The sequence below is a fragment of the Dasypus novemcinctus genome, chromosome 22, assembly GCF_030445035.2.
Source record: "Dasypus novemcinctus isolate mDasNov1 chromosome 22, mDasNov1.1.hap2, whole genome shotgun sequence".
In the NCBI taxonomy this organism is placed as follows: domain Eukaryota; kingdom Metazoa; phylum Chordata; class Mammalia; order Cingulata; family Dasypodidae; genus Dasypus; species Dasypus novemcinctus.
In genome coordinates this window covers 72464617-72485826 of record NC_080694.1, presented here as the reverse complement: position 1 = coordinate 72485826, position 21210 = coordinate 72464617, and the positions used below count along the sequence as shown (strand labels likewise).

Sequence of the window (21210 nt, the reverse complement as noted above, 5' to 3'; positions counted from 1 at the left end):
ACCAAGAATTGTGGCTACTCTGTCTCTGTGGATTCAGACAACTAACTACCTATTCTTCACAGATATGTGATGTCATTGCTAAAGTATCCCTATCTCCATTAATATTCAACTGTTACCCCGTATCGTACTTTATTCCATTGATCTTTTTTCTCTTTACGCTGGCCACAAACTTTATATTAACTGATGCCTTTATTGTGATTCTTAATATCTTATAGGTGTGTCCACTGCTTATTCTTCTATTAAAATGCCTTGGGTAGTCTACTGTCATTATCATATGTCCTGGCCAGATAGATGAGGGACTTTCTAAAGGCTTCCACTTGATGTCTTTCAGTGTGATAACTCATTTTACACAATGAAAAACCTGGCGTAGGGAACTGGACTTGGTCCAGTGGATAAGGCATCCATCTACCACATGGGAGGTGTGCAGTTCAAACCCCGGGCCTCCTTGACTTGTGTGGAGCTGGCCCATGTGCAGTGCTGATGCATGCAAGGAGTGCCGTGCCATGCAAGGATGTCCCCCGTGTAGGGGAGCCCCACACACCATGAGTGCACTCCATAAGGAGAGCCACCCAGCGCAAAAGAAAGTGCAGCCTGCCCAGGAATGGCACCACACACACAGAGAGCTGACACACAAGATGACACAACAAAAAGTAGCACAGATTCCCGTGCCACTGACAACAACAGAAGCGGACGAAGAAGAACACGCAGGAAATGGAAACAGAGAGCAGACAATGGGGGAGGGGGGTTGGGGGAGAAGGAGAGAGAAATAAATAAATAAATAAATCTTTGAAAAAAATTACCTAGTGTAGGGTTTGTCTAATTGCCAATTATGATTCAATCTAAATTATACTGTGAGTAGTTACGTAAATGACTATTGGGTGTCTGCAATATCCAGAAGGTCCATTGAATAGTAGATTTGAACCATGATTCTTTTTGTTACATGCCCTCTGTGTGCCCCTCTCACAGTTGAACCATGATGCCTAGACTCTTACAGTATCAATGTCAACCAAATCGGTGTCCAGTACTCTTAAAAGATGTGCATATTCCCTTTCTCCAGGGTCAGATGTGTCTGAAACAGTGAATGCAGATTCTTGATTGCATAGCCCTAAATTTCAAAATGTATTTTCATGGTCTTGTCTGATCGTTTGTCTTTCTAAATACATAAAAATGCTAACAGGTCTTAGCATTTTAGTGTCATTTGTCACTCACAAATTCCTCAAGTTGAAGAATATCATAACTTTTGTCCATCTGTTTCAGAGTCATCTCACTGCTTTAAATTGGTATGAGTTTATTGCCAGGAAAGGAAAATAATACAAAGTTTTAATGAATTCTTCCTATTTCACCAGTATCACAACATATTACAATACAACCTATCAAAAAGGAAAATAAAAAAGTTTAAATGGTTTTGAAAGTTATAGTATCCATGGGGAAAATAATAAAGTCATTGTACAAAAGGAATTCTGCAGAGTTTTTTCAACATGACTGCAGGTATATGTGATTTCACAGGATTCTTTGAACAATTGGTTTAGTTTAATTCGAAAGCACCTTGTTTAGAGAATTTCCACACTTTATTTTATTTTTGTTAATGATTGATTACAACATCATTAGCTTTAATTATTTATTTCCCTGTTTAGAGAAAAAAAATCATGACAAACCTTTGAAAAATTCCACGAATATGTGAATTAGCAGTTGCTTTAGAGTTGAGTAATGATTATGCTAAATCAATATCCTCAAAATTTAATAACAACAACTATAATATTGCTCATAATAGTAATTTACTGCTCACATTAAAATGTGTTAATCAGGAAGGATCATACAGATCAGCAGACCTCACTCTATTCACTAGAGTAAATAGGCATATTACTTTAGTTCATTTCACATGAATATATTAGAATATATAACAAATTAATTATCCTAAAACGAATTTACCATTAAGGTTTCAAAGTCAGTTTCTGTCACTTCATGTTTCTCAAATATTACCCAGGAATGCATTGTTTAACATACCTATGTTAGACATTCCATTTATTTTTGGTACCCATTCCTTTCATATATAAACATAGTATAAATTATTTGAAACAAAGTATACATTTAAACCTCAACTTTCTCATTGCGTGCCAGTTTATGCCTCAGAAGATTTCTGAAATTGCTTTCAGTCAGAACTTCCTTATGATTGCCCTACACATGGACTGCTTCACCTCCTTGATCCTCAAGGTATAGATCAGTGGATTTAGTACAGGAGTCACCACACTGTACATGAGGGCAATGACTGCATCCTGTTCCATGGAGCTGCCTGAAGCAGGATGAACGTAGGTGAAGAGAACAGGAACATAGAAAAGAATAACGACCATGAAGTGGGAGGCACAGGTGGACAGAGGTTTCTGAAGCATTCTGCAAGAATGAGTCTTGAAGAAGAGGTAGGCAAGAATATAGAAATAGGAGAGAAGTGTCAGAAAGAAAGGACCCATGCCAATGGTGCCTGTGACTATATTAAACAACCACTGGTTGAGGTCAACATTCTCACAGGCCAGTTCCAGCAATGCTTAACATCACAGAAGAAGTGATGGATATGGTTGGAACCACAGAAGTTCAAGTGAGAGGTCATGGAGTGCAGCAGGGCATGGAAGAAACCAGTGACCCAGACTGTGCTGGCCATTTGGATGCAGAGCTGATGATTCATGATGACAGTGTAATGAAGTGGTTTGCAGATAGCCACAAAGCAGTCCAAGGCCATTGTGCCCAATAGCAAGACCTCTGTGCTGCCCAGGAAGTTGAAGAAGTGCAGCTGGCTTATGCATCTCAAAAAAAAATTTGCTTTGTTTGAAGAGACTACGTTCTCCAGCATCTTTGGCAGTGTTACCGTGGAGAAGCAGATGTCTAGGCATGAGAGATTTCCCAGTAAGAAGTACATAGGAGAGTGGAGTCTTGGGTTAGAGATGATGATCATCAGAATGGCTCCATTCCCAGCCACACTGCCGATGTAGATAGTGCAGCAAACCACCAAGAGCAGAGGCTGCAGCTCTTGGATGCCTGTTAGTCCCAGGAGGAAAGAATAAGTGACTGAGGTTTGATTCAGCATCACCTGGAAAAAAGGCAAAGTAACATCTGGGAAATATTCACTATGGAGAGTCAAATCCTTCTAGCCTAGGATCATTTCTCCAAGACAAAAAGACACTGAGGGAGAGAATGGTTCTTTTACATGTCAGTAAAATGATTTACCGAAACAGGCCTTTAGACTTGTAAATACTAAGCTTACATATTAACTGTTGCACAGACCTTTTTTTCTTTATTAGATTAATCATTAATATTTCCCTTCTCTCAGGGTTCAGTCTTATAAGTTCTGTCTTCTATGGCTGAACATGTATGTATTTATTCAACTCCCATCTTCGTAAGTCAGTACTAACAGGGTGATGTTTAATGCACTCCACCATAGGACTTCCAAAAGCCAAGTAAGATGCCACCAGAAGGATTTTCGCTTACTAAAAGTGGATATGGATGAAATAATCAGAACCGTGACATTTGTAACAAACAAAATACAATTTTAAAAAATCATACTGACTTCATCTTACAATGCAAGTATCCTCAGAAGTGACCTATTTCTGATCCCTTTTGACTCCTATCCCTGGAAGCATCATGAATTCTGATCTGGGGTCAGAATTGAGCCCACAAATGTCAGATGTTAGCTTGATGTGCAGTTGGAATTTTTTCACTGCTTTTCAACTGGTAAATGTAGTCTTCTTTAAATCTGAGCCTTATTATCATCTTTAAACAGGCTCCCCAAATTACTTTTTAATGAAAAATGGTATTTTAATCATCTTTTCTTGTTTTCCTGGGGCTCTTTTCCATTTCCTAGATACCTGCATCCTTAGGTAAGAGGATCCTTTCTCGATGGACTCAAGAGTTCCTCCTTTAGATCACACAATGCTCTCCTCTCCTTGAGTATGCAACAATTCAGCTCCCTTGAAAACATAGCTTCTTTTATACCTGTTTTCTTAGGTCCTGTTTTAATTTTGATGGATACAGACTTACTATTCATATATAAAGACATAATCTACCTCTAGTGAAGTGCACCTTCCTCACCTGTACTTCCATTAATGTGGAATCCAGATCAGTCCTTCCAAATACCAGTCAGGTTCCAGACTCCCCCCTCCTTATAACTTTTTGCATGCTGTCTGCTCTCTGTGTTCATTCACTGTGTGTTCTCCTCTGTGTGTTTGCTTGTCTTCCTTTTTTATTGTATCACCTTGCTGAGTTGGCTTTCCACGGTGCTTTAAAGCTAGGCAGCACTCTACAGCATTTGTGGGCAGGGTGGTGCTCCACCACGTTGTAGGCCATGTGGCACTCTGTGGCATGCAGGTGAGTCTGTCTTCACAAGGAGGCCCCGGGATGTGGACCCAGGACCTCCCATATGGTAGACAGGAACCCAACTGATTGAGGCACAGCCGCTTCCCAGCTTCAAGATTTTTAAATTGAAAAGCATGTTTCTCTTTACATCCCCCTCTTTTTAATATATTTTAAAAAGATTTTTAAAGATACTTAGATTACAAAAAGCTTGCATAAAAAATATAGGGGATTCCCATAAGAACCACTCCCTAGGCCTTCCACACTTTCTCACATTAAGAACATCTTTCATTAGTTTGGTACATAAGTTAAAATTGATGAAAACATATTGGAGCATTTCCTCTAAGCGTGGGTTATAGTTCACATTGTAGTTTAAACTGGCTCCCACATAATATTGTAAGGTATGTCAAGATATGTAATGACCCCTATGTGTCATTGCAAGGTCATTCTCGACAATCCCAAATTCCCAAAAATTATGCACTCTCTTTCATCAAATAAACATCTTCTTACAAAGTTATTAATTAATTTTTATTTAATTTGCATATTTGAAATAATAGTGTTTTTCAGTGATGATAAAATTTTTGGAGAAAGTAAATTAAGTTAATTATAATATGGTTTAGTATTTGAGTAAACTTTGACATGTTTACAGGGAGGTATAAAAATTTTTGGATTTTTTAAATCTTTTGTTTACAAAGTACTTGACATTATCTCCTATAGATACACTCATATAAGGAGACATGCTTTTCATGGTAGCTTCCTCTTTGTCCTTTTCATTTCTAGATGTAGTGGCTGTTTGGGGAAAGAAGAAGCAAGGATATATGAGAAACTTAGAGGAGTGTGAGGAACTGTTAGGAGAACAAAAACTGCAAGGAATTCTGAATAGAGATGCAGGTATTAGGGAGTTTTCTATAAAGAGTGAATAATTCAAAGTAGGAGAAATCATGGAGGGGAAAAGAAAATGACTTGATGTTACTAGAGTTAAAAAAAATGAATGAACTTGGAAGCTCTTTTTTGGAAATCCATGGGATTCTAGGTTTTGTAAGTATGTGAAATTTGGAGAAATTGTCTAATCTTTCATACACTTAGATATGTGTTGATTTCCAAAGTCTTAGAAAAGATTTTTCATAGCCATATATATTTTGTGTATTTAAAAATTTTACTGTACTTGTTTAAAAGAGTTGATAAACCACATATCATTTTTGATTCTCTGACACAATAACATAATTGTATAAAAAATCCATTGAAAATAAACTCTTCCTAAGTTTTAAAGAAAATTAGAAATGAGTCTCTGCTCTACTCAATTATTACCCTGCTTCGTAGACTGTCTAGAGAACCAGACATATAATTGAGAATTAGATATTTTTAAAAATATGAGAAGTAAGGTGTCTCCATAAACTGCAACCTCAAGGAGCAGATCACTCACTATGTATAGTTTATACAGGGACCTTCCTAGTCTGTTTTCTATTACATTCTTATCTACTTGAGCATTCAGACTTCCAGGCCAGAAAGATTTTCCAGTTTTCACTCTCAGTGAATATAAATAGGAGAACATTATCTCACGTGGTAATTCCATTTGTGTTGCAGCATATTTTCTTCACCTTCAAAACCTCTCTTTCCTTTTCACTTATCTGCCTGCTTTTTTATGAACCCCAGATCTCTAGCCATAAACATCCTGAGAGAATGCGTCCCCTGGGTGCTGGGAAGAATGTTCTAAGAATACACAGGATATTCTCCGCACCTACAAGATGAGGCGGCCTCATCAGGGAATTTCTTTCTCCTTTTCCCCATTCTTCCTATAATCTTCCCTTCCCAAGCGTTTTCCCTTATTTCAGACCCATGTACAAAACCACAAGTGTTAATTGCATTTTATATTTCCTTTGTCGAATTTACTTTGAGATCCTAGGAAAGAGATATCGATTGACTTTTCATATTGGGGACTCCCTTGGAAAATACTGTTTTATATAAAGTGGAAAGAAAAATTGGCCATAAGAGTTAGAGAATGGGGAGCAGTGACATCCCATTGAACAGGACACACATGATTGCTTTTAACTTTTTCATCATTTAAGAATGTTTCTCTATTTGGGAAACAAAGAAAGAGGAATAAAGACAAATATCGGATTTCCCCTCCCACTCCCTAAATCTTACTATCACTTTTGTTAATAACACTGAGTAATTTCCTTTCATGTTGGGGTCCATAAGCTCACAATTCTCTGTTTGTGGTAATAAATCTGTTATCTACAGAGTGTATTCTGCTTCTTGTTGCATCCTTTAGTAATAAAATCTCAGGCTTTTAGATAACCAATATGTTCCTATGATTTTTATACCTAGTGAAGCTTTTTAATAACAGTTAAATTGCCATATCTTTTTCCATTTTTTTTTTTCTTTTCAGTTTACATTGTTGCTGCTTTGTAGGGGAATTAAGTATACAGTCATTACATCAACAATTCTGTTATTTTATATGCTTCAAATATGATACAATTAAATAAATTTAATGCATACATTATTGTTCTGATCCTCAAAATGTATTACCTCCTTTAATTCTTACAAAAATCCTCAGAAAACTGAGGCTCAGAGGAATTAAGAAATTATCTCAGTTTCTTGAGATCAGTTGTGGAACTACGACCTCAACTGAGGTTCCCTAGTTTTAGAGACCCCTAAAAAGACCATCCGTTCTTTTCAAATTTCCTCATCTCATCTCGATATTACTCTTTTTCCCTTGTTGATCAGAAATCCATTAGGAAGATGAAACCATGACCAGCAATTTTATCTTCATGACATTTTCATTCCTCATGTCATTTAGGAAGTAGTTTTCCTCCTCAAATCATCATGATATGGTCTTAAGTGTTATTAGGCAGGCTGGAGTCTTGAGCCTTGACATTAGTAGCTGCACAGGGCCCTGAATTCCAGAGTCTCTCTCGGCTGAGTGATTTGAGCTCACTCTCCTTAAATTATCATAATTTTTGATCAAGGAGCCCTGTATTTTCCAGTCCCACCAATTATAGAGCTGGTCTGTTTATTAGCTTTTGAATTTAGATTTTTAAGTGCATCTCTGGCCCTCTTTGAGTTTGGCCTACTTGTGTTGTGAGATAAGCACCAAGAACTGGCTTTACTTTATTTTCTGTGGAGTCTGACAGCTAGCTATTCTTCACTGATGTGTGATGCTATTTTAAAAGTATGCCAAGTCTCTGTAAATATTCAGCCTTTTGCTCCACTGATAGTTCCATTGCTTTTTCCCTTTTTATGCCAGCAATAAACTGCATAATAATCGATTACTTGATTGTAAGTCTTTATATCTTACGGATGGTTCCACCGCTTGTTCTTCTCTTGTTAAACTGCCTTGAGATAATCTACTGTCACTATCACATTTCCTAGCCAGATTGAGGAGGGAAGTTCTAAAGGCTTCCACTTGATCTTCTTCATTGTCATATCTCATTTTCCACAATGAAAAGCCTGGTGTAGAGGTTTCTCTAATTGACAAGTATGGTTTAATCCCAATTATACCTCCAGAAATTGAACAAATAACTATTGAGTATGTCTGCAGTACCAGAAGATACACTGTAGAAGAGATTTTAACCAAGATTCTGTTTATTACACTGCCTCTGTATGCCCCAGTCACAGGTGGCCCATGCTGCCAAGTCTCTTTGAGGATCAATGTCAATCAAATCATGTGTCCAGTACTCGTAAAAGGTATGCATATTCCCTTTCTCCAGGGCCAACCTGAGCTGCAGCCCTACATTTCAAAATGTATTTTCATGGTCTTCTATTATTGTTTGACTTTCTCAATACACAAAATGCTGGCAACTCCCATATATTTTAGTACCATTTGTCACTTATAGGTACCTTGAGTTGAGGAACAAACTACCTTTTGTCTATTTGTTCTAGAATCATCTGAATACCAAAAATTTCATTGCCTTAAATTAGTAGGAGTTTGTTGTCAGAAAAGGAAAACAATAAAAAGTTTTATTGAATTCTTCTGGAAAAGATCTCTGGATAGAGAGGTTCCAGTACACTTTAGGTGGCCCTTTGGCTATTTTATTTCTGTTAATTACTGATTACAATGTCATTGACTTTAATTACTTATTGATTTCCCTGCTTGGAGAAGAAAAACACATGACATACCTTTCAAAAATTCTACATAACTCATGTGTGAATTAGGAGATGCTTTGGATTTGAGTAATCATGACCCTAAATCAACATACTCAAAATTTAATAACAGCAATAAAAATATTACTAATGATAGTATTTATTACTCATATTAAAATGTATTAATCAGTAAGGATTACACAGATAAAAAGACCTAATTCTGTACACATTAGTAATATAGGCATATTACTTTGATTTCATACTAGAGTACATTAACATATATAACAAATTGATTATAGCAATTAATATCCTAAAACAAATACACATTAGGGGTTCAAAGAACCATTTGACCCTTCTTCTGTATAAAAGGAACTCAAAAATCTTGTTCCAGGGTTCAGATTTTGGAATGAGAAGCTCTGAGCCCGACCAGTTGTAAATAAATCCTTTTTCCTTCCGAAAATTATTCCTGAGTCCTGGCCTTTCTTTATGCAAATAATTGAACCTCTCTTGACTTCTACAACATTTTGGGGGGGCTCTTCCAGGTTTTGAAATCAAAGGCCAGAGGAGGTAATATTTCACTACTCTTATGGATCCCCAAGGAAGACAGGAGGGCTTAGGTGAACCCCAGTCTGGGCACCCTTGGATAAATTTTAATCCAGAAAAGATGTGGGCTCCACTAGAATCTTCCAGGTGAAAATAGAGGGCAATGGAATATCTCTAAGAAAAAATTCTGGGAATGAAAAAGACTCCAACACGGAAGAAAATAAGACTACCTGGGGGAGCATAGTCAGGAAAGCTCTGGCATTAATTGTAGCGAGGGAGGCTGATCACCTCCCGAGAGAACCCCAGTACCTCCAGAAATTTGGGTGGAAAGCCATTCTCTCTTGGTCCGATAAAAAGGAGAAAAAAAGGGGGAAAGCCTGGTGTTTGGGATTTGTCTAACTGCATGTTAGAATTTGGTACTGGTCTTGTCTCCACTGAGGTAATAAAGGTTTAATTATAATAGGAAGGGATATTTATAGGTTTGAGTCCTAACATCCTGGAAATTGGTTTCAATTTTGGATTTTGAAAAACTTGGTTACAGGAAAGTGAATTGGCCTTTTTTTTAGTGGACCTTCGTCTGGGTGTAAAGTTAAACAGTGAAAAGGTCTAGATGGAATCTTTTGTTATGGTGCTGAATTGTGAATGAATTCACTTCATATCAGATGTTAGTGTTAAGAGTTCTCTCTCTAAAGTTTGTAATGACTGCAGGGGCAGCCTTGCTGAAGAAGATATATGTAAAACTTGTGGGTCATATTAATGAGTTTTGTGCTTTTGTCTGTGTCAGCTCAATGCTGGAGTTGGAGTTGTGTGGTTGTGTAAAGTGGTGGAATTTGGTTGAGCTGGAACCCTCCCTTGCCATCGGCAACAAAATGAGTTGACTGTAGTTTATAAAGCAAAATTGCTGCAGGGTTATATGTGCCCATGCTCTGCTGGCTTGCCTGTCTTTGGTCCGCCCCATTTGTGGGAACCCAGTGATCATCTGTGTCTGTGTCTGCGTCATGCCTGCCCCCAAGGTGTTGGAGCTGGCCCAGTCAGGGTGGCTGCTGGAGCTGGTAACTTGATTCACAGCCCTGTCAGTACAGAGGGTCCCCAGGAAAGGTGCCAAATTTGAAAAAATTATTTCAAGCCATTTTAGTGGAGAGCTGGAAAGGGGGGAGTGGCTTGTCCCTTTCCAGTGAGTCCATGTCTTCTATTCATAAGCCACATTCCTATTTAATCACTATGCACCTGACTGCCTGGAAGAGGTGATGTGAAGGGGATGCAGAGCAGGATCAAAATAAATGGAATAAAGTTCCTTCCCCAAGGTGTCAAAAATCAAAATAAATCTGATTCTGCCTAGGTTCTGCTTTTTCAAATATCTCCGAGTCTATATCGAAATGCTTTGCATGTTTTAAAATTGTAAACTTGTCTAAAGGAAGGTGGCTACTGCTTGAAAACAATGGGCCTCTAATTACTTGATAGTATTTTTAATGGTCTGGCTGGGAATGTCAGCAGTAAAGGTTGTAAAACTGCAGGAAAAAAAAAAGGATAAACCTCAACTTAAAACCTGTGTTTGGCTTTTGTCAGTTGCCTGCACCTAAGAATTCACAGTAAAGGTAGTTTAAAAATGAATCTTTAAATGCCAATACTCTCTTGCTGGTGAATTAAATGCAAAACTCACAGATGAGAGTTTGTTCCATTATTAGGAAAAGGCAGAACTTCACAGGATTGTTACTAATAAAATTCTTGTAACTTACTTAATAAAGGTATCCAATTCACCTCAAGGTTAAAAATTAATGAAAACTAAGAGTTAAAATCATCTATACGTGCATTTACATTACAAAACAATAAAAAGATAATAACTGAATTTTTAACTGGGTGATTTTAGCCTGAAACTATTATTGTAAGTGTAACTTCTAAACTAACCTTCCTTCATTTACGGTCATGTCAAGCCGAGCCTCACCCCTTGCCTTTCTTTACGGTTATTTCATAAGAGCTTCTGTCCCTATAGCTCAGGGAAAAGCAAATGTGAGACATCCCTGTCTCCTGTCCTACTGGTATTAATAATCCTGCTTTCTCTCATGATTCCAAGTGTGAACTAAATTGCTGACTGGTGGAATTCTTAACCCTCAAGATTAAACATCCCCTGGAGGTTTTTCATCTACATGGAATAAAAAAATAAAGGAAGTCTCCTGCCTTAACTGTCAGAATTCCTAAGAGTGACAATTCCTGAGAGAAACTAGTTTCCCTGAGGCTTTGATAGCACTGGTAAATATGCATAGAATTAGCCTTGCTTATCCAAAAACCTACTAAATCAAAATAAAATATAAGGTTTGAAAACAAAGGAACTTTGTATTAAAGCATTGGGAACATTTTGGTTACAAGCCATTAGTTAAGAAACAAAACTCTTGAGCAAAACTGCATGGTTATAGTGCAAATTAAGAAAAAAACTTTTTCGAAATCTTCAATTATTTTGCAGTCACACTTGTTTTGTAAAAAATGAAAGTTTTGAGTAACTATGTTGTGTTTCTTTGTCAACATATTCATGTCTACCTATTTGCTCAAATTGTTGGGGTAAAACATGCAAGTATATAAGTAATATGTATTTCTAGAACTAATTAAACTAATGGTATATAAAATAATGCAAATTAGAAGTAACATCAATGAGTTGTGTTTCTGTGTCTAACTCTATTTGTGTCTGCCTATTTGCTCAGTGTATATCTTCATATATCAGGATGATAATATCAAATTAACAAATAAAAATTCTTAAAAGAGCTCTATTGAAATTGTTAAAAATTAAATATGAGATTATATTGTATGCTCGGTTTTTGTTAGGACAGGAGTCCGCCGCGTCTGGCCAGTTGAAAGAAATCAACTTCCTTCTCAGAGTTCTTGTGTCTTGGTCTTCGATACTCTGTACACCCGACTTCTCTACAACACTCATGGGGGCTGTTGCAGGGTTGTGCTGAGAAGGCCAGAAGTGGCAACAGTTGTTTGCCCCTCCTGGATGTCTCTGAGAAGGCTGGGAGTGTCCGGGTGAAACCCAGCCCTGGGTGCCCCTGGATACCACATTTAAGTCCAGAAAGAGTTTGTGGTCTTTCCTGGGGCCCTCCTGGATGAACTGGAGACAACAGAGGGTTTGAGAGACCCTGAGAACGAAGCAAGGAGCTCCGCACGTCAGACTGGTAAGACCACCGGGGGCATAGTGCAGGAAAAGCCTAATTCTATAATTAAGAGGGAGCCTGATCAACTCTCAAAGGGGAGGCCCTAGTACTCCTGAGAATACAGGAGGAAGCCATCTCCTCTCCAGGTCCAAGGAAAGGAAAGGGGGGTGGTTGTGTGCGTGTGCTTGTGGTGACTGAGTGAGACGCAGAAAATCACTTCTGCGGGGTGAGTGCGGAGTCCTGATCCACAGTTCTGTGGTGACCTCATACGATCAAGGGTGGTCTGGGGGGGTCCCTGCAAAGGGACCCTCTTCTGAATTGGGGGCTTATACTGATCTGCTAAGTTTAAGAGGTGCCAAAAGCTCCCACGAGGGATGCAGTCGGAGACAGACAAAACCTAGACTTGAGTAACTGTTGTGCACCATTGGCACTGGGTGGAAATGGGAAACACACACAGTAAAACCCCGTTAGGCTGTATGCTGAAAACTTCCCCCGTGCATTCCATGAAGATGTGTACAGCATAAGGTTTCAGCCAGGAAAGTTTAGGATGCTTTGTGAATTAGAATGGCCAACTTTCGGCTTGGACTGGTCCTAGGAGGGCACTTTGGATCCTTGGATCATCCGTAAAGTCCACAATGCAGTAACTGGAAATCCAGGACATCCAGATCAATTCCCCTACATCGATGCTTGGAAAAATGCTGTGAGCCAAAATCTAACTTGGTTTGGGAAGTGCATTACTAAGGAAGTTAGAAGTTGCCTAATACAGAAACCGAGGAGTGCCGTCCCAGGGACCAGACCAAACAATCACCGTGCAAAGGGCACCGAGAAAGTGTGCCCCAAGTCCAGTGCCAATCCGCCCATTTTAGAAGGGCCATATGAACATGAATTTCCACCACCTTAAGCAATGGCTCCTGCCCTGGCAGGACTAAGGAATGAAAATGAGCTAATCTCCCTAAGCAGTGCCCTGTTGTCCTCATCCACATGAGGATGTGTGACGTCCATACCATACCCACCACTGCATTTATCACCATCAGAAAGGGCACGCATACCATCCCCACAGTTGCCTTTATCGCCATCTGCACCTGAGAGCCCTACGTCATCTCTGCAGCAGATTTTACCATCTCAGCAGACATCTCTAGGAGCTTCTGCAACAGAAAATGCAGAGCAGCTGCTTTTACAGCCGATTGCCCCTGACAATGCTGCTACAGCGCTGCCCGTCAGTCGGGAAGGAAATGCTGACAGACAGCAACTCAAACTACAGGGATCCCTGGGAGCAGAAGGAGCAGAGAGAAAGGCTGCCTTCCTGCTACCTCTCCATGAAGCCTGGACCCCAATTTTTTACGATGCAGATGGCCAGGTTCAGGGTGGGAACCAGACATTCATTCATCTGTCAGCCCTTTACAAACCAGACCTCTTTAACTGGAAAAGCCACACCCCACCACTCTTGGAGAAGCCTCAGGCCATGACAGACCTGTTCCAGTCCATCATACAGACCCACAAACCCACCTGGGCTGATTGTAAAAAACTTATAATGACTTTATTAAACTTTGAAGAAAGAATGCGTGTCACACAGGGAGCTCTAACCTGACTTAGAGAGCACCCAACTGAGGGAACTTTTGACAGTGATCAATATGTCCGCTTGCAGTTCCCAGAGGAGGACCCCCTGTGGGATCCGAATAGCGCCGCCAGGCTCAACCAACTAGAAATGTTCCATAGGTCCTTAGTTGAAGGATTCAAGGCGGGGAGCTGCAAGGCAGTGAATATGGCAAAAACCCGTCAAATTCTACAGGCTCTGGATGAGAGTTTGACTCAATTCTATGAGAGATTGTGCAGAGCATTTCGTATATACATGCCCTTTAACCCAGAAGCTCCAGAGAGCCAAACAATGGTCAATGCAGCATTCGTTGCCCAGTCAAAGACTGACATCCAAAGAAAGTTGCAGAAGTTGGATGGGTTCTCCTCAAGAAAATCATTCCTCACTATGGGCTACTGCTCTCGATTGGCTCTGATAACGGACCTGCCTTCGTCTCCAAAATCACTCAAAAGATTGCAAAGGCACTGTGCATCCAATGGAAACTGCACATGGCTTACCATCCTCAGAGCTCAGGAAATGTAAAGAGAATGAACTGTACAATAAAGAGTTATATTGTCAAGATTTGCTAAGAAACTGGGCTAACATGGGTGCAAGTACTTTCAAATGCTCTCCTACAAGTTTGAGTCAGTCTAAGCCGAAAACTAAGCCTAGCCCCTTATAAAATCCTCTTTGGGAGGCCTCCTCCCTTAATCAGAAATATAGAAGGGGATTTCAGAGAAAGAGGAAACTTATCAATAGCTCAGCAGATGATAAGCTTAGGAAAAACCCTACAGAACCTGCATCACTAGGTCCAAAAAAGGGTCCCCATTAGCTTAAGCAGCTCTATACACCCATACAAGCCAGGAGATGCAGTTTAGGTCAAGGACTGGAAGTCAGCTCCATGGCGAGGGCCCTATCTTGTCATTTTATCCACCCCCACTGCAGTTAAAGTAGTTGAAATCACCCCATGGACACACCATAGCTGAGTCAAGTGAGCTGCCCCAGAGTCCGGGCCTGTATTCCAGATACCCACAGCTCAACCAAACTCATCTTGCAAAAAAACAGAACACCAAGCCCTGCTCCAGTCATACCTTGGAAGTTGACTGGTCCACACATGGCTGAAGATTGAGGACAGAACACCAAGCCCTGCTCCAGTCACACCCTGGAAGCTGACTGGTCTACGCACAGTCAAAGAATAGGAATCTGGTTTAATCCATTAAAATGCCCCTTCAGCTATTTTTCCTACTTCTAGCCCTGACCCTCCCCTGGTCCCGGGTTGATACCACAGAGTATGAGGCTTGTATTCAAACAGTGTGTACAGGGACCCATGCCAATACCACATTAATATACCATAGACATTACACCTGCAAAGACCAGAAAACCAGTCAGTTTCAGGGAATCTCCTATAGTATCTATAATGCATCTGGCCAAATGACCTGCTATGACCCTAGACCCCCAACAGTCTCCCGTAAGTGGAAAATAAGAGTGCTTGATCAAAATGGGGAGCTACTTTCCTCTACCCAGTCACTGGCCAGAACCAACAAGTGCCCTCCTCTTTGACGCATGTCAAGTTATAGACTCCAGGATACCATGGAACACCATTGTAGAGGGTTCAGCTGGGAGCAGACATATGCTCACAACAATAAGTATATATGTACTCCAGAAAAGAAAATTACAGCCCAAAGGGGGGGGGGGTGGTGAAAATACGTAAGTGCATACTACTGCCCCTACTGGTCCTGTGTCACTTGGGCCACCTGGAACACAGACACAGCTAAACAAACAGCCATCCTCACCAAGGGTATGGCCCTGGCTAACTGTCCATGTGGTCAATGTAACCCCTTAAATCTCACCATCCTTAAACCTGAATCCTGGCAGACTCAGGGAGTCCAAATGTGTCTCCGCATTAATGATAAAGGAATAAACCCAGGAGTCTACATCTGTGTTGGGTATCGGAAATACCCACTCACAAGTAAAGCCCATTCTGTGTTTCACTCCTTCTATGAAGAAGTGGAAATGCCCTTTCCATCCCACAAGCAGCAAAAAACCTATTTATAAGTATGGCTGAGGTGGAAGGGGCAGCCTTAAATGTCTCCTCATGCTATGTATGTGGAGGTACTAATATGGGAGACCAGTGGCCCTGGGAAACCAGAAAATACAATTACAGCCAACCATATAATGCAACTGGACTCCCAGCTGTCCCCTGAGATAGTATGTGGCCCTTGCAAACTTCTGTCATAGGAAAATATTGTGCTTCAAGGGCTTGCCTAAGCTCCTATATATCTGTTGGAAACCTAACATGTACAGGGGGAAATTTCCAAAATTATACCACAAATACAACAGAGCCTTGGGGAACATGGAACGAATCTGACCTCATTCTCATAAATCGTACCTTCCCCAAATTACTCTCAGTGTGGAACTTCACTGCAAAGGGCCCCTTTATTGCTCCAAATGGTTTGTACTATATTTGTGAGAAGGTTGCCTTCCAAGAACTTCTGAGAAACTGGTGTGGTACTTGCATGTTCGGTACAATTAAACCCTCCTTCTTCCTCATTCCCTTAACAGAAGGGAAAGAGGTAAGCCAGCCAGTATATCAAAACATAAGAGAAAAAAGGGCTGTCATTACCTGGGGAGGTGAAAAAATGGCCCCCTGAACATATAATCGAATGCTAAATGCCAGCAACTTGGGCAGAAGATGGCATGTGGGTTTATCAAACCCCTATGTATATGTTAAACCGAATCATCTGCCTACAAGCTGTGGTAGAGTTAATAACTAATGAAACTGCCCATGCACTAAACTTATTAGCCCAAGAGCAAACTAAATTTAGAAATGCTATATGTCAAAACCATCTTGCCCTAGATTATCTCTTGGCAGCTGAAGGGAGAGTTTGTAGAAAATTCGAATTCTCTAACTGCTGCCTTGAATTGGACAGCACTGGAAAGGTTATTGATGAAATTACAAGCAAAATAGTAAAAATTGCTCATGTCCCAGTGCAAACCTGGAATGTTTAGAATTTAAATAATCCCTTTGGAAGCTGGCAGTCAAAGGTAAACAATTTCAGACTTCTACTGGGAATAAATGTCTTCCTCATAGGAGCATGCACCTTCCTTCCTTGCCTTCTCCCTTTCATCATAAGCAGAATGTGCAACCTAATAAATTATATAATAAAAAGGTAGACAGCTGCCCATCTCATGGCTCTATATGCATACCAGTTAGTCCAGAGGGACTCTGACAATAGTGATCCTGAAGATTAATAATTTAAGCTTGGCTTCAAAGGGGGGAATATAATATAGCCTGTGCATAAATTCAAAATTGTTTCCAAGTGTACCTAGTCTCTAGAAATCCAAATAAATAATATAGTCCCTAAAGTCTTTGAATGTTCAGAAAGGATGCAAGACTGAATGATTATTCAAGGTTGCATCCAGGCGAAATGTGGAGGATATGCTAAATTCAAGCTGGCTTGGAATGTGGGGAATATGTGTTAAGCAAGTTCACCTGGAGGAAATAACCTATCTAATACTCAGATAAAACAATTGAAGAAACTAACAAAAAGTCTTTTTGCATACAAGCACCATTTGTCTCCCTACTCTTATTTCTTCTGTATAAAAGGGATCGAAAAATTCTATTTGGGGCTTGGACAGGAGTCCGCTGAGTCTGGCTGGTCAAATAAACCAACTTCCTTCTCAGAGTTCTCATGTCCTGGCCTTCCATACTGCGTACACCTGACTTCTCTACAACAAAAGGGTCTTGCCATAAAGAAGTGCAGATTGGGGCAGAGTGTAAGGGAACAGCTTTTAGAGGTAGGAGTTTGAGGTTGGTGAAAGAACCTGTCAGATTTCTAGGTCCATGGAGCAGAGGCCACCTTTCTGGTCATTCCACATAGTCTTGTGTTAGGGGACAGGTGGTTTTAAGCGTTAGATATTATTTAAGACTTCATCTTTGTTTGTTGGGTGCTGTGATGGATATAAAAATTTAGTCCCTGTGTTAAATGAGCGTGCATTCTTTTGGGGAGGAGAAAGTGCATACAATCCAAAACTTCAGCTCTTGTTACCTTGGGTCTAGCTTACACATTATTATCTAAATGCCGGTTAGACCAGCCTGCCCTATTGTTTAAAAGCCTCTAGGTTTGCCTTGTTGCCTACAAGATAAAGGTATGGCACCTTCTCATGATATGAAAGGCTCTCCATGCTTGATCAAGGTTCACCTCTATAGCCTTCTCTTCTACCATTTCTGACCTCAATCCAAATTCAACCTGTGATTGGAGAGGGTGGGAAGCAGGACCAAGGAAGAATTTTCATAGCAATCATAGAATAGCTGAGTGTGACCAGGGAAGATAACAAAGTTTGATGTTGGACGTGCTGATTTTGAGCTGATGATGGGAAGTCTTGATTGGTGCATCTAACAGGCATTTGGGAGATATTATGTGGGTGATGCTTAAGAGGGATCCTATGGCTGGTTATACAGATTGGGGGGGGGGTGAACGTCATGATATATTAGACATAGTAGATTGACCTAAAGGATAAAGGACTTTGAAAGACTCAAATAGTGAGTTTGGATAAACATTTTGAGCCTTGGAGAATACCCACAATTAAGCAAGGAAGGGAGGAATTGGAGTCGGTGAAGCAGTTAAAAAGAGGGACAGATGAGGATTTGTGCACGTGATTTTTGTTTTGGAGACTCACTCTAACCTTTTTCTTTTAAGCCTACTGGTTCCAGGTTTAGGGTAGAAAATATAGAGCGACACGAAAATTTCTCTGGTTTTCATTGCCAAGGAGAAACTTGGATGATCTATATGGGAATTGCCTCCATAGGAAACCAGTCTTTTACTGAATTTGCCCTCCTTGGCTTCTGTGGCATCCCTGAATTGCACCTCCCTTTCTTTGTTGTGCTCACTGTCATCTATGTCTTCATTGTCATAGGGATCACCCTAATCCTCGTGGCAGTGATTAGCTCCCAGAGGCTCCACACACCCATGTATTTCTTCCTGGCTAATCTGTCCCTCCTGGAGCTCCTCGACACTTCCACAGTAGTGCCCAAAATGCTGGAGGGCTTCTTGCAGGAGGCAGCCATCTCTGTGGCTGGGTGCCTGCTCTAGTTCTTTATATTTCGCTCTCTAGTGGTGACTGAGTGCTTCCTGCTGGCTGTAATAGCATACAATTGCTACCTTGTGGTCTGCTACCCACCCCGCTACCCTCTCCTGATGGGTCCCAGATGGGGCTTGGGGCTGGTGTTGACAGCCTGGCTCTCTGGCTTCCTGGTAGATGGACTCGTTGTGGCCCTGATGGTGTAGCTGAAGTTCTGCCACCCCAACCACATTAACCACTTTTACTGTGACTTCATGCCCCTGGTGGAGCTGGCTGTTCAAATCCCAGAGTGGCCCAGGTGACAACATCTATTCTCTCCGTGGTCTGCCTCGCTATTTCCTTTGGACTGATCCTGACATCTTATGCCGGATCCTGGTGGCCGTGCTGAGAGTTCCTGCTGGGGCCAGCAGGTGAAACGCTTTCTCCACCTGCTCCTTTCATCTGGTTGTAGTGTCCACACTCTATGGAACCCTCATGATTTTGTATATTGAACCCCCTGCTGTCCACTCTCTGCTCCTCTCCAAGGTCTGTTCCCTGCTCTACACGGTGCTCACGCCTATGTTCAACCCCGTGGTTTACGCCCTGAGGAACAAGGAGGTTCACCGGACACTGAGGAGGCTTCTCTACATTAGGCAAACTGAAGCACCTGAATGAAGGAGGAGGGTGGTGAAGATTTTTGTTTTACACACTTCCAAAGGGAAGTCTTATAAGATTGGATGTAGAAGAATAACTTTATTCTATTCTGATGCTCCCTTTTGAGCTTTTATGTAGTTATTCTGAACGTGAGGATGGCAGGGCAATAATTTTCAAGTTCTATATTAAAAATTATTTTAAACTTTGTAAGTTTTTATTAAACAGCCCATGAATATTTAACATAGAAAAAGAGAATGCAAAGATAAACAAAATTAGCAACATCAAAAAAAAAACCCACCAAGAAATATAAGCTGCATTATTATTGTATGACATTCCAGAATTTTGTTCTCTCTCTATACATATACTTATAACATGTTGGAGCATAAAATTTATAATCTGGTTTTCCATGGAATAGCATGCTATGAATATCTTTCTATATTAATAAGTATCTCCTTTATTCTTCTAGGTTTCATAGTATAGCAAAACATGGTTTCTTTAGATAATATTCTATTTTGGGGAATTCTTGGTTGTATTTAAGTCTTGCCTGTACAACATCATTTACATCTGTGATTTTCCTGGATAAGCTCTTAGGAGTATAATTGCCAGGTCTAAGGATATGCATATTTTTAAAAACTTAAAGTTAAATGTATTTCACTTATTTATTTTTAATTTTTTATTTTAGAAAATTTCAAACAAAAGTAGAGAGAACTGCATAATGAAACCTCATGTAACTATTACCCAACTTCAACATTTTGTCTATCTTATTCCATCTCCTCATAACTCCATTTCTTTGTTAGAAAATTTTAAAGAAATTCTAGTCATTCCACATGCAGCTATTTTAGTATGCTTCTTGGCTGATAAAGACCTAAATAAAAATATATACTCACCATGCCATTATGATACGTAGCAAGACTAATCAGTATTTCCTTAATATCATCTAAAACTCAAATCATATTCAAATTTCTCTGGTTAATCAATGATTCCTTTAAGCAATTTTTTAAAATTAAGATCCCAATTAGGCTTCCACAGTGCATTTTTTTGGCTATGCTTTTTATTTCCTTTTATTTTATAACAGTTCTTCTTCCTCCATTTTTTCTTGCCAATGATTTATATTGGAAATCAGGTTATTTATCACATCGAATATCCCATTTTCTAAATTAGACTTACTGAGTACCTGTGCTGTAAACTTCTATCTCAATATTTTATATTTCTTATAAATTGATAATGAAATATCTAAACTTGATTATATTTGAGTTACTGTTTTCCAGCGTGGGCATGCTGAAGTTGCTGCGCTATCCCTCTGGCACCTTGAGACATGCACTGTGTGGTTGTGCCACTCTTGGAATGTTATTTATATCATTGGCCACTAGATTCAGCTTGTTGCATCTATTACCCAGCTCCTAATTATTTAAGCTTTGTTAATGACTTTTGTTCAGCATCAACAGTATACTCCATGCATCAATCAGTGAATGGATTCTTCTTTCAGATATAGACTTGAAAGATGACTCAGAGAAAGGATTTTTGCGTTTCACGATAAAGTGGAACTTAAATGGGAAATAATATTTTATCCTATGAAAAAACAGTATTTAAAAAATCTTCCCACCCTTACCTTTCTTCAGAATTTCAGCCGTAACTACTAGGAAATCCACAGAAACTGTCTAACGTGGTAGGAACACATGACATAAAAGATCCAAAAAATAAGGGAGAAAGGGGAAAGTGTATAGAACATGTTTAGTTTTCCTTATGAATAGTGATATTGATGGGGAAGTAGTGAAGATGGTAATTTGTATGGCGACTCTGATGACAGCGATGGTG

General features: G+C 39.9%; 2 pseudogenes; one reads left to right on the top strand and one right to left on the bottom strand.

The window, feature by feature from the left end:
* Window positions 1-2153: 2153 nt before the first annotated feature.
* On the bottom strand, window positions 2154-3076 carry LOC101432942 (olfactory receptor 12D1-like; annotated as a pseudogene).
* Window positions 3077-18470: 15394 nt separating this feature from the next.
* On the top strand, window positions 18471-19416 carry LOC101432497 (olfactory receptor 11A1-like; annotated as a pseudogene).
* Window positions 19417-21210: the final 1794 nt, after the last annotated feature.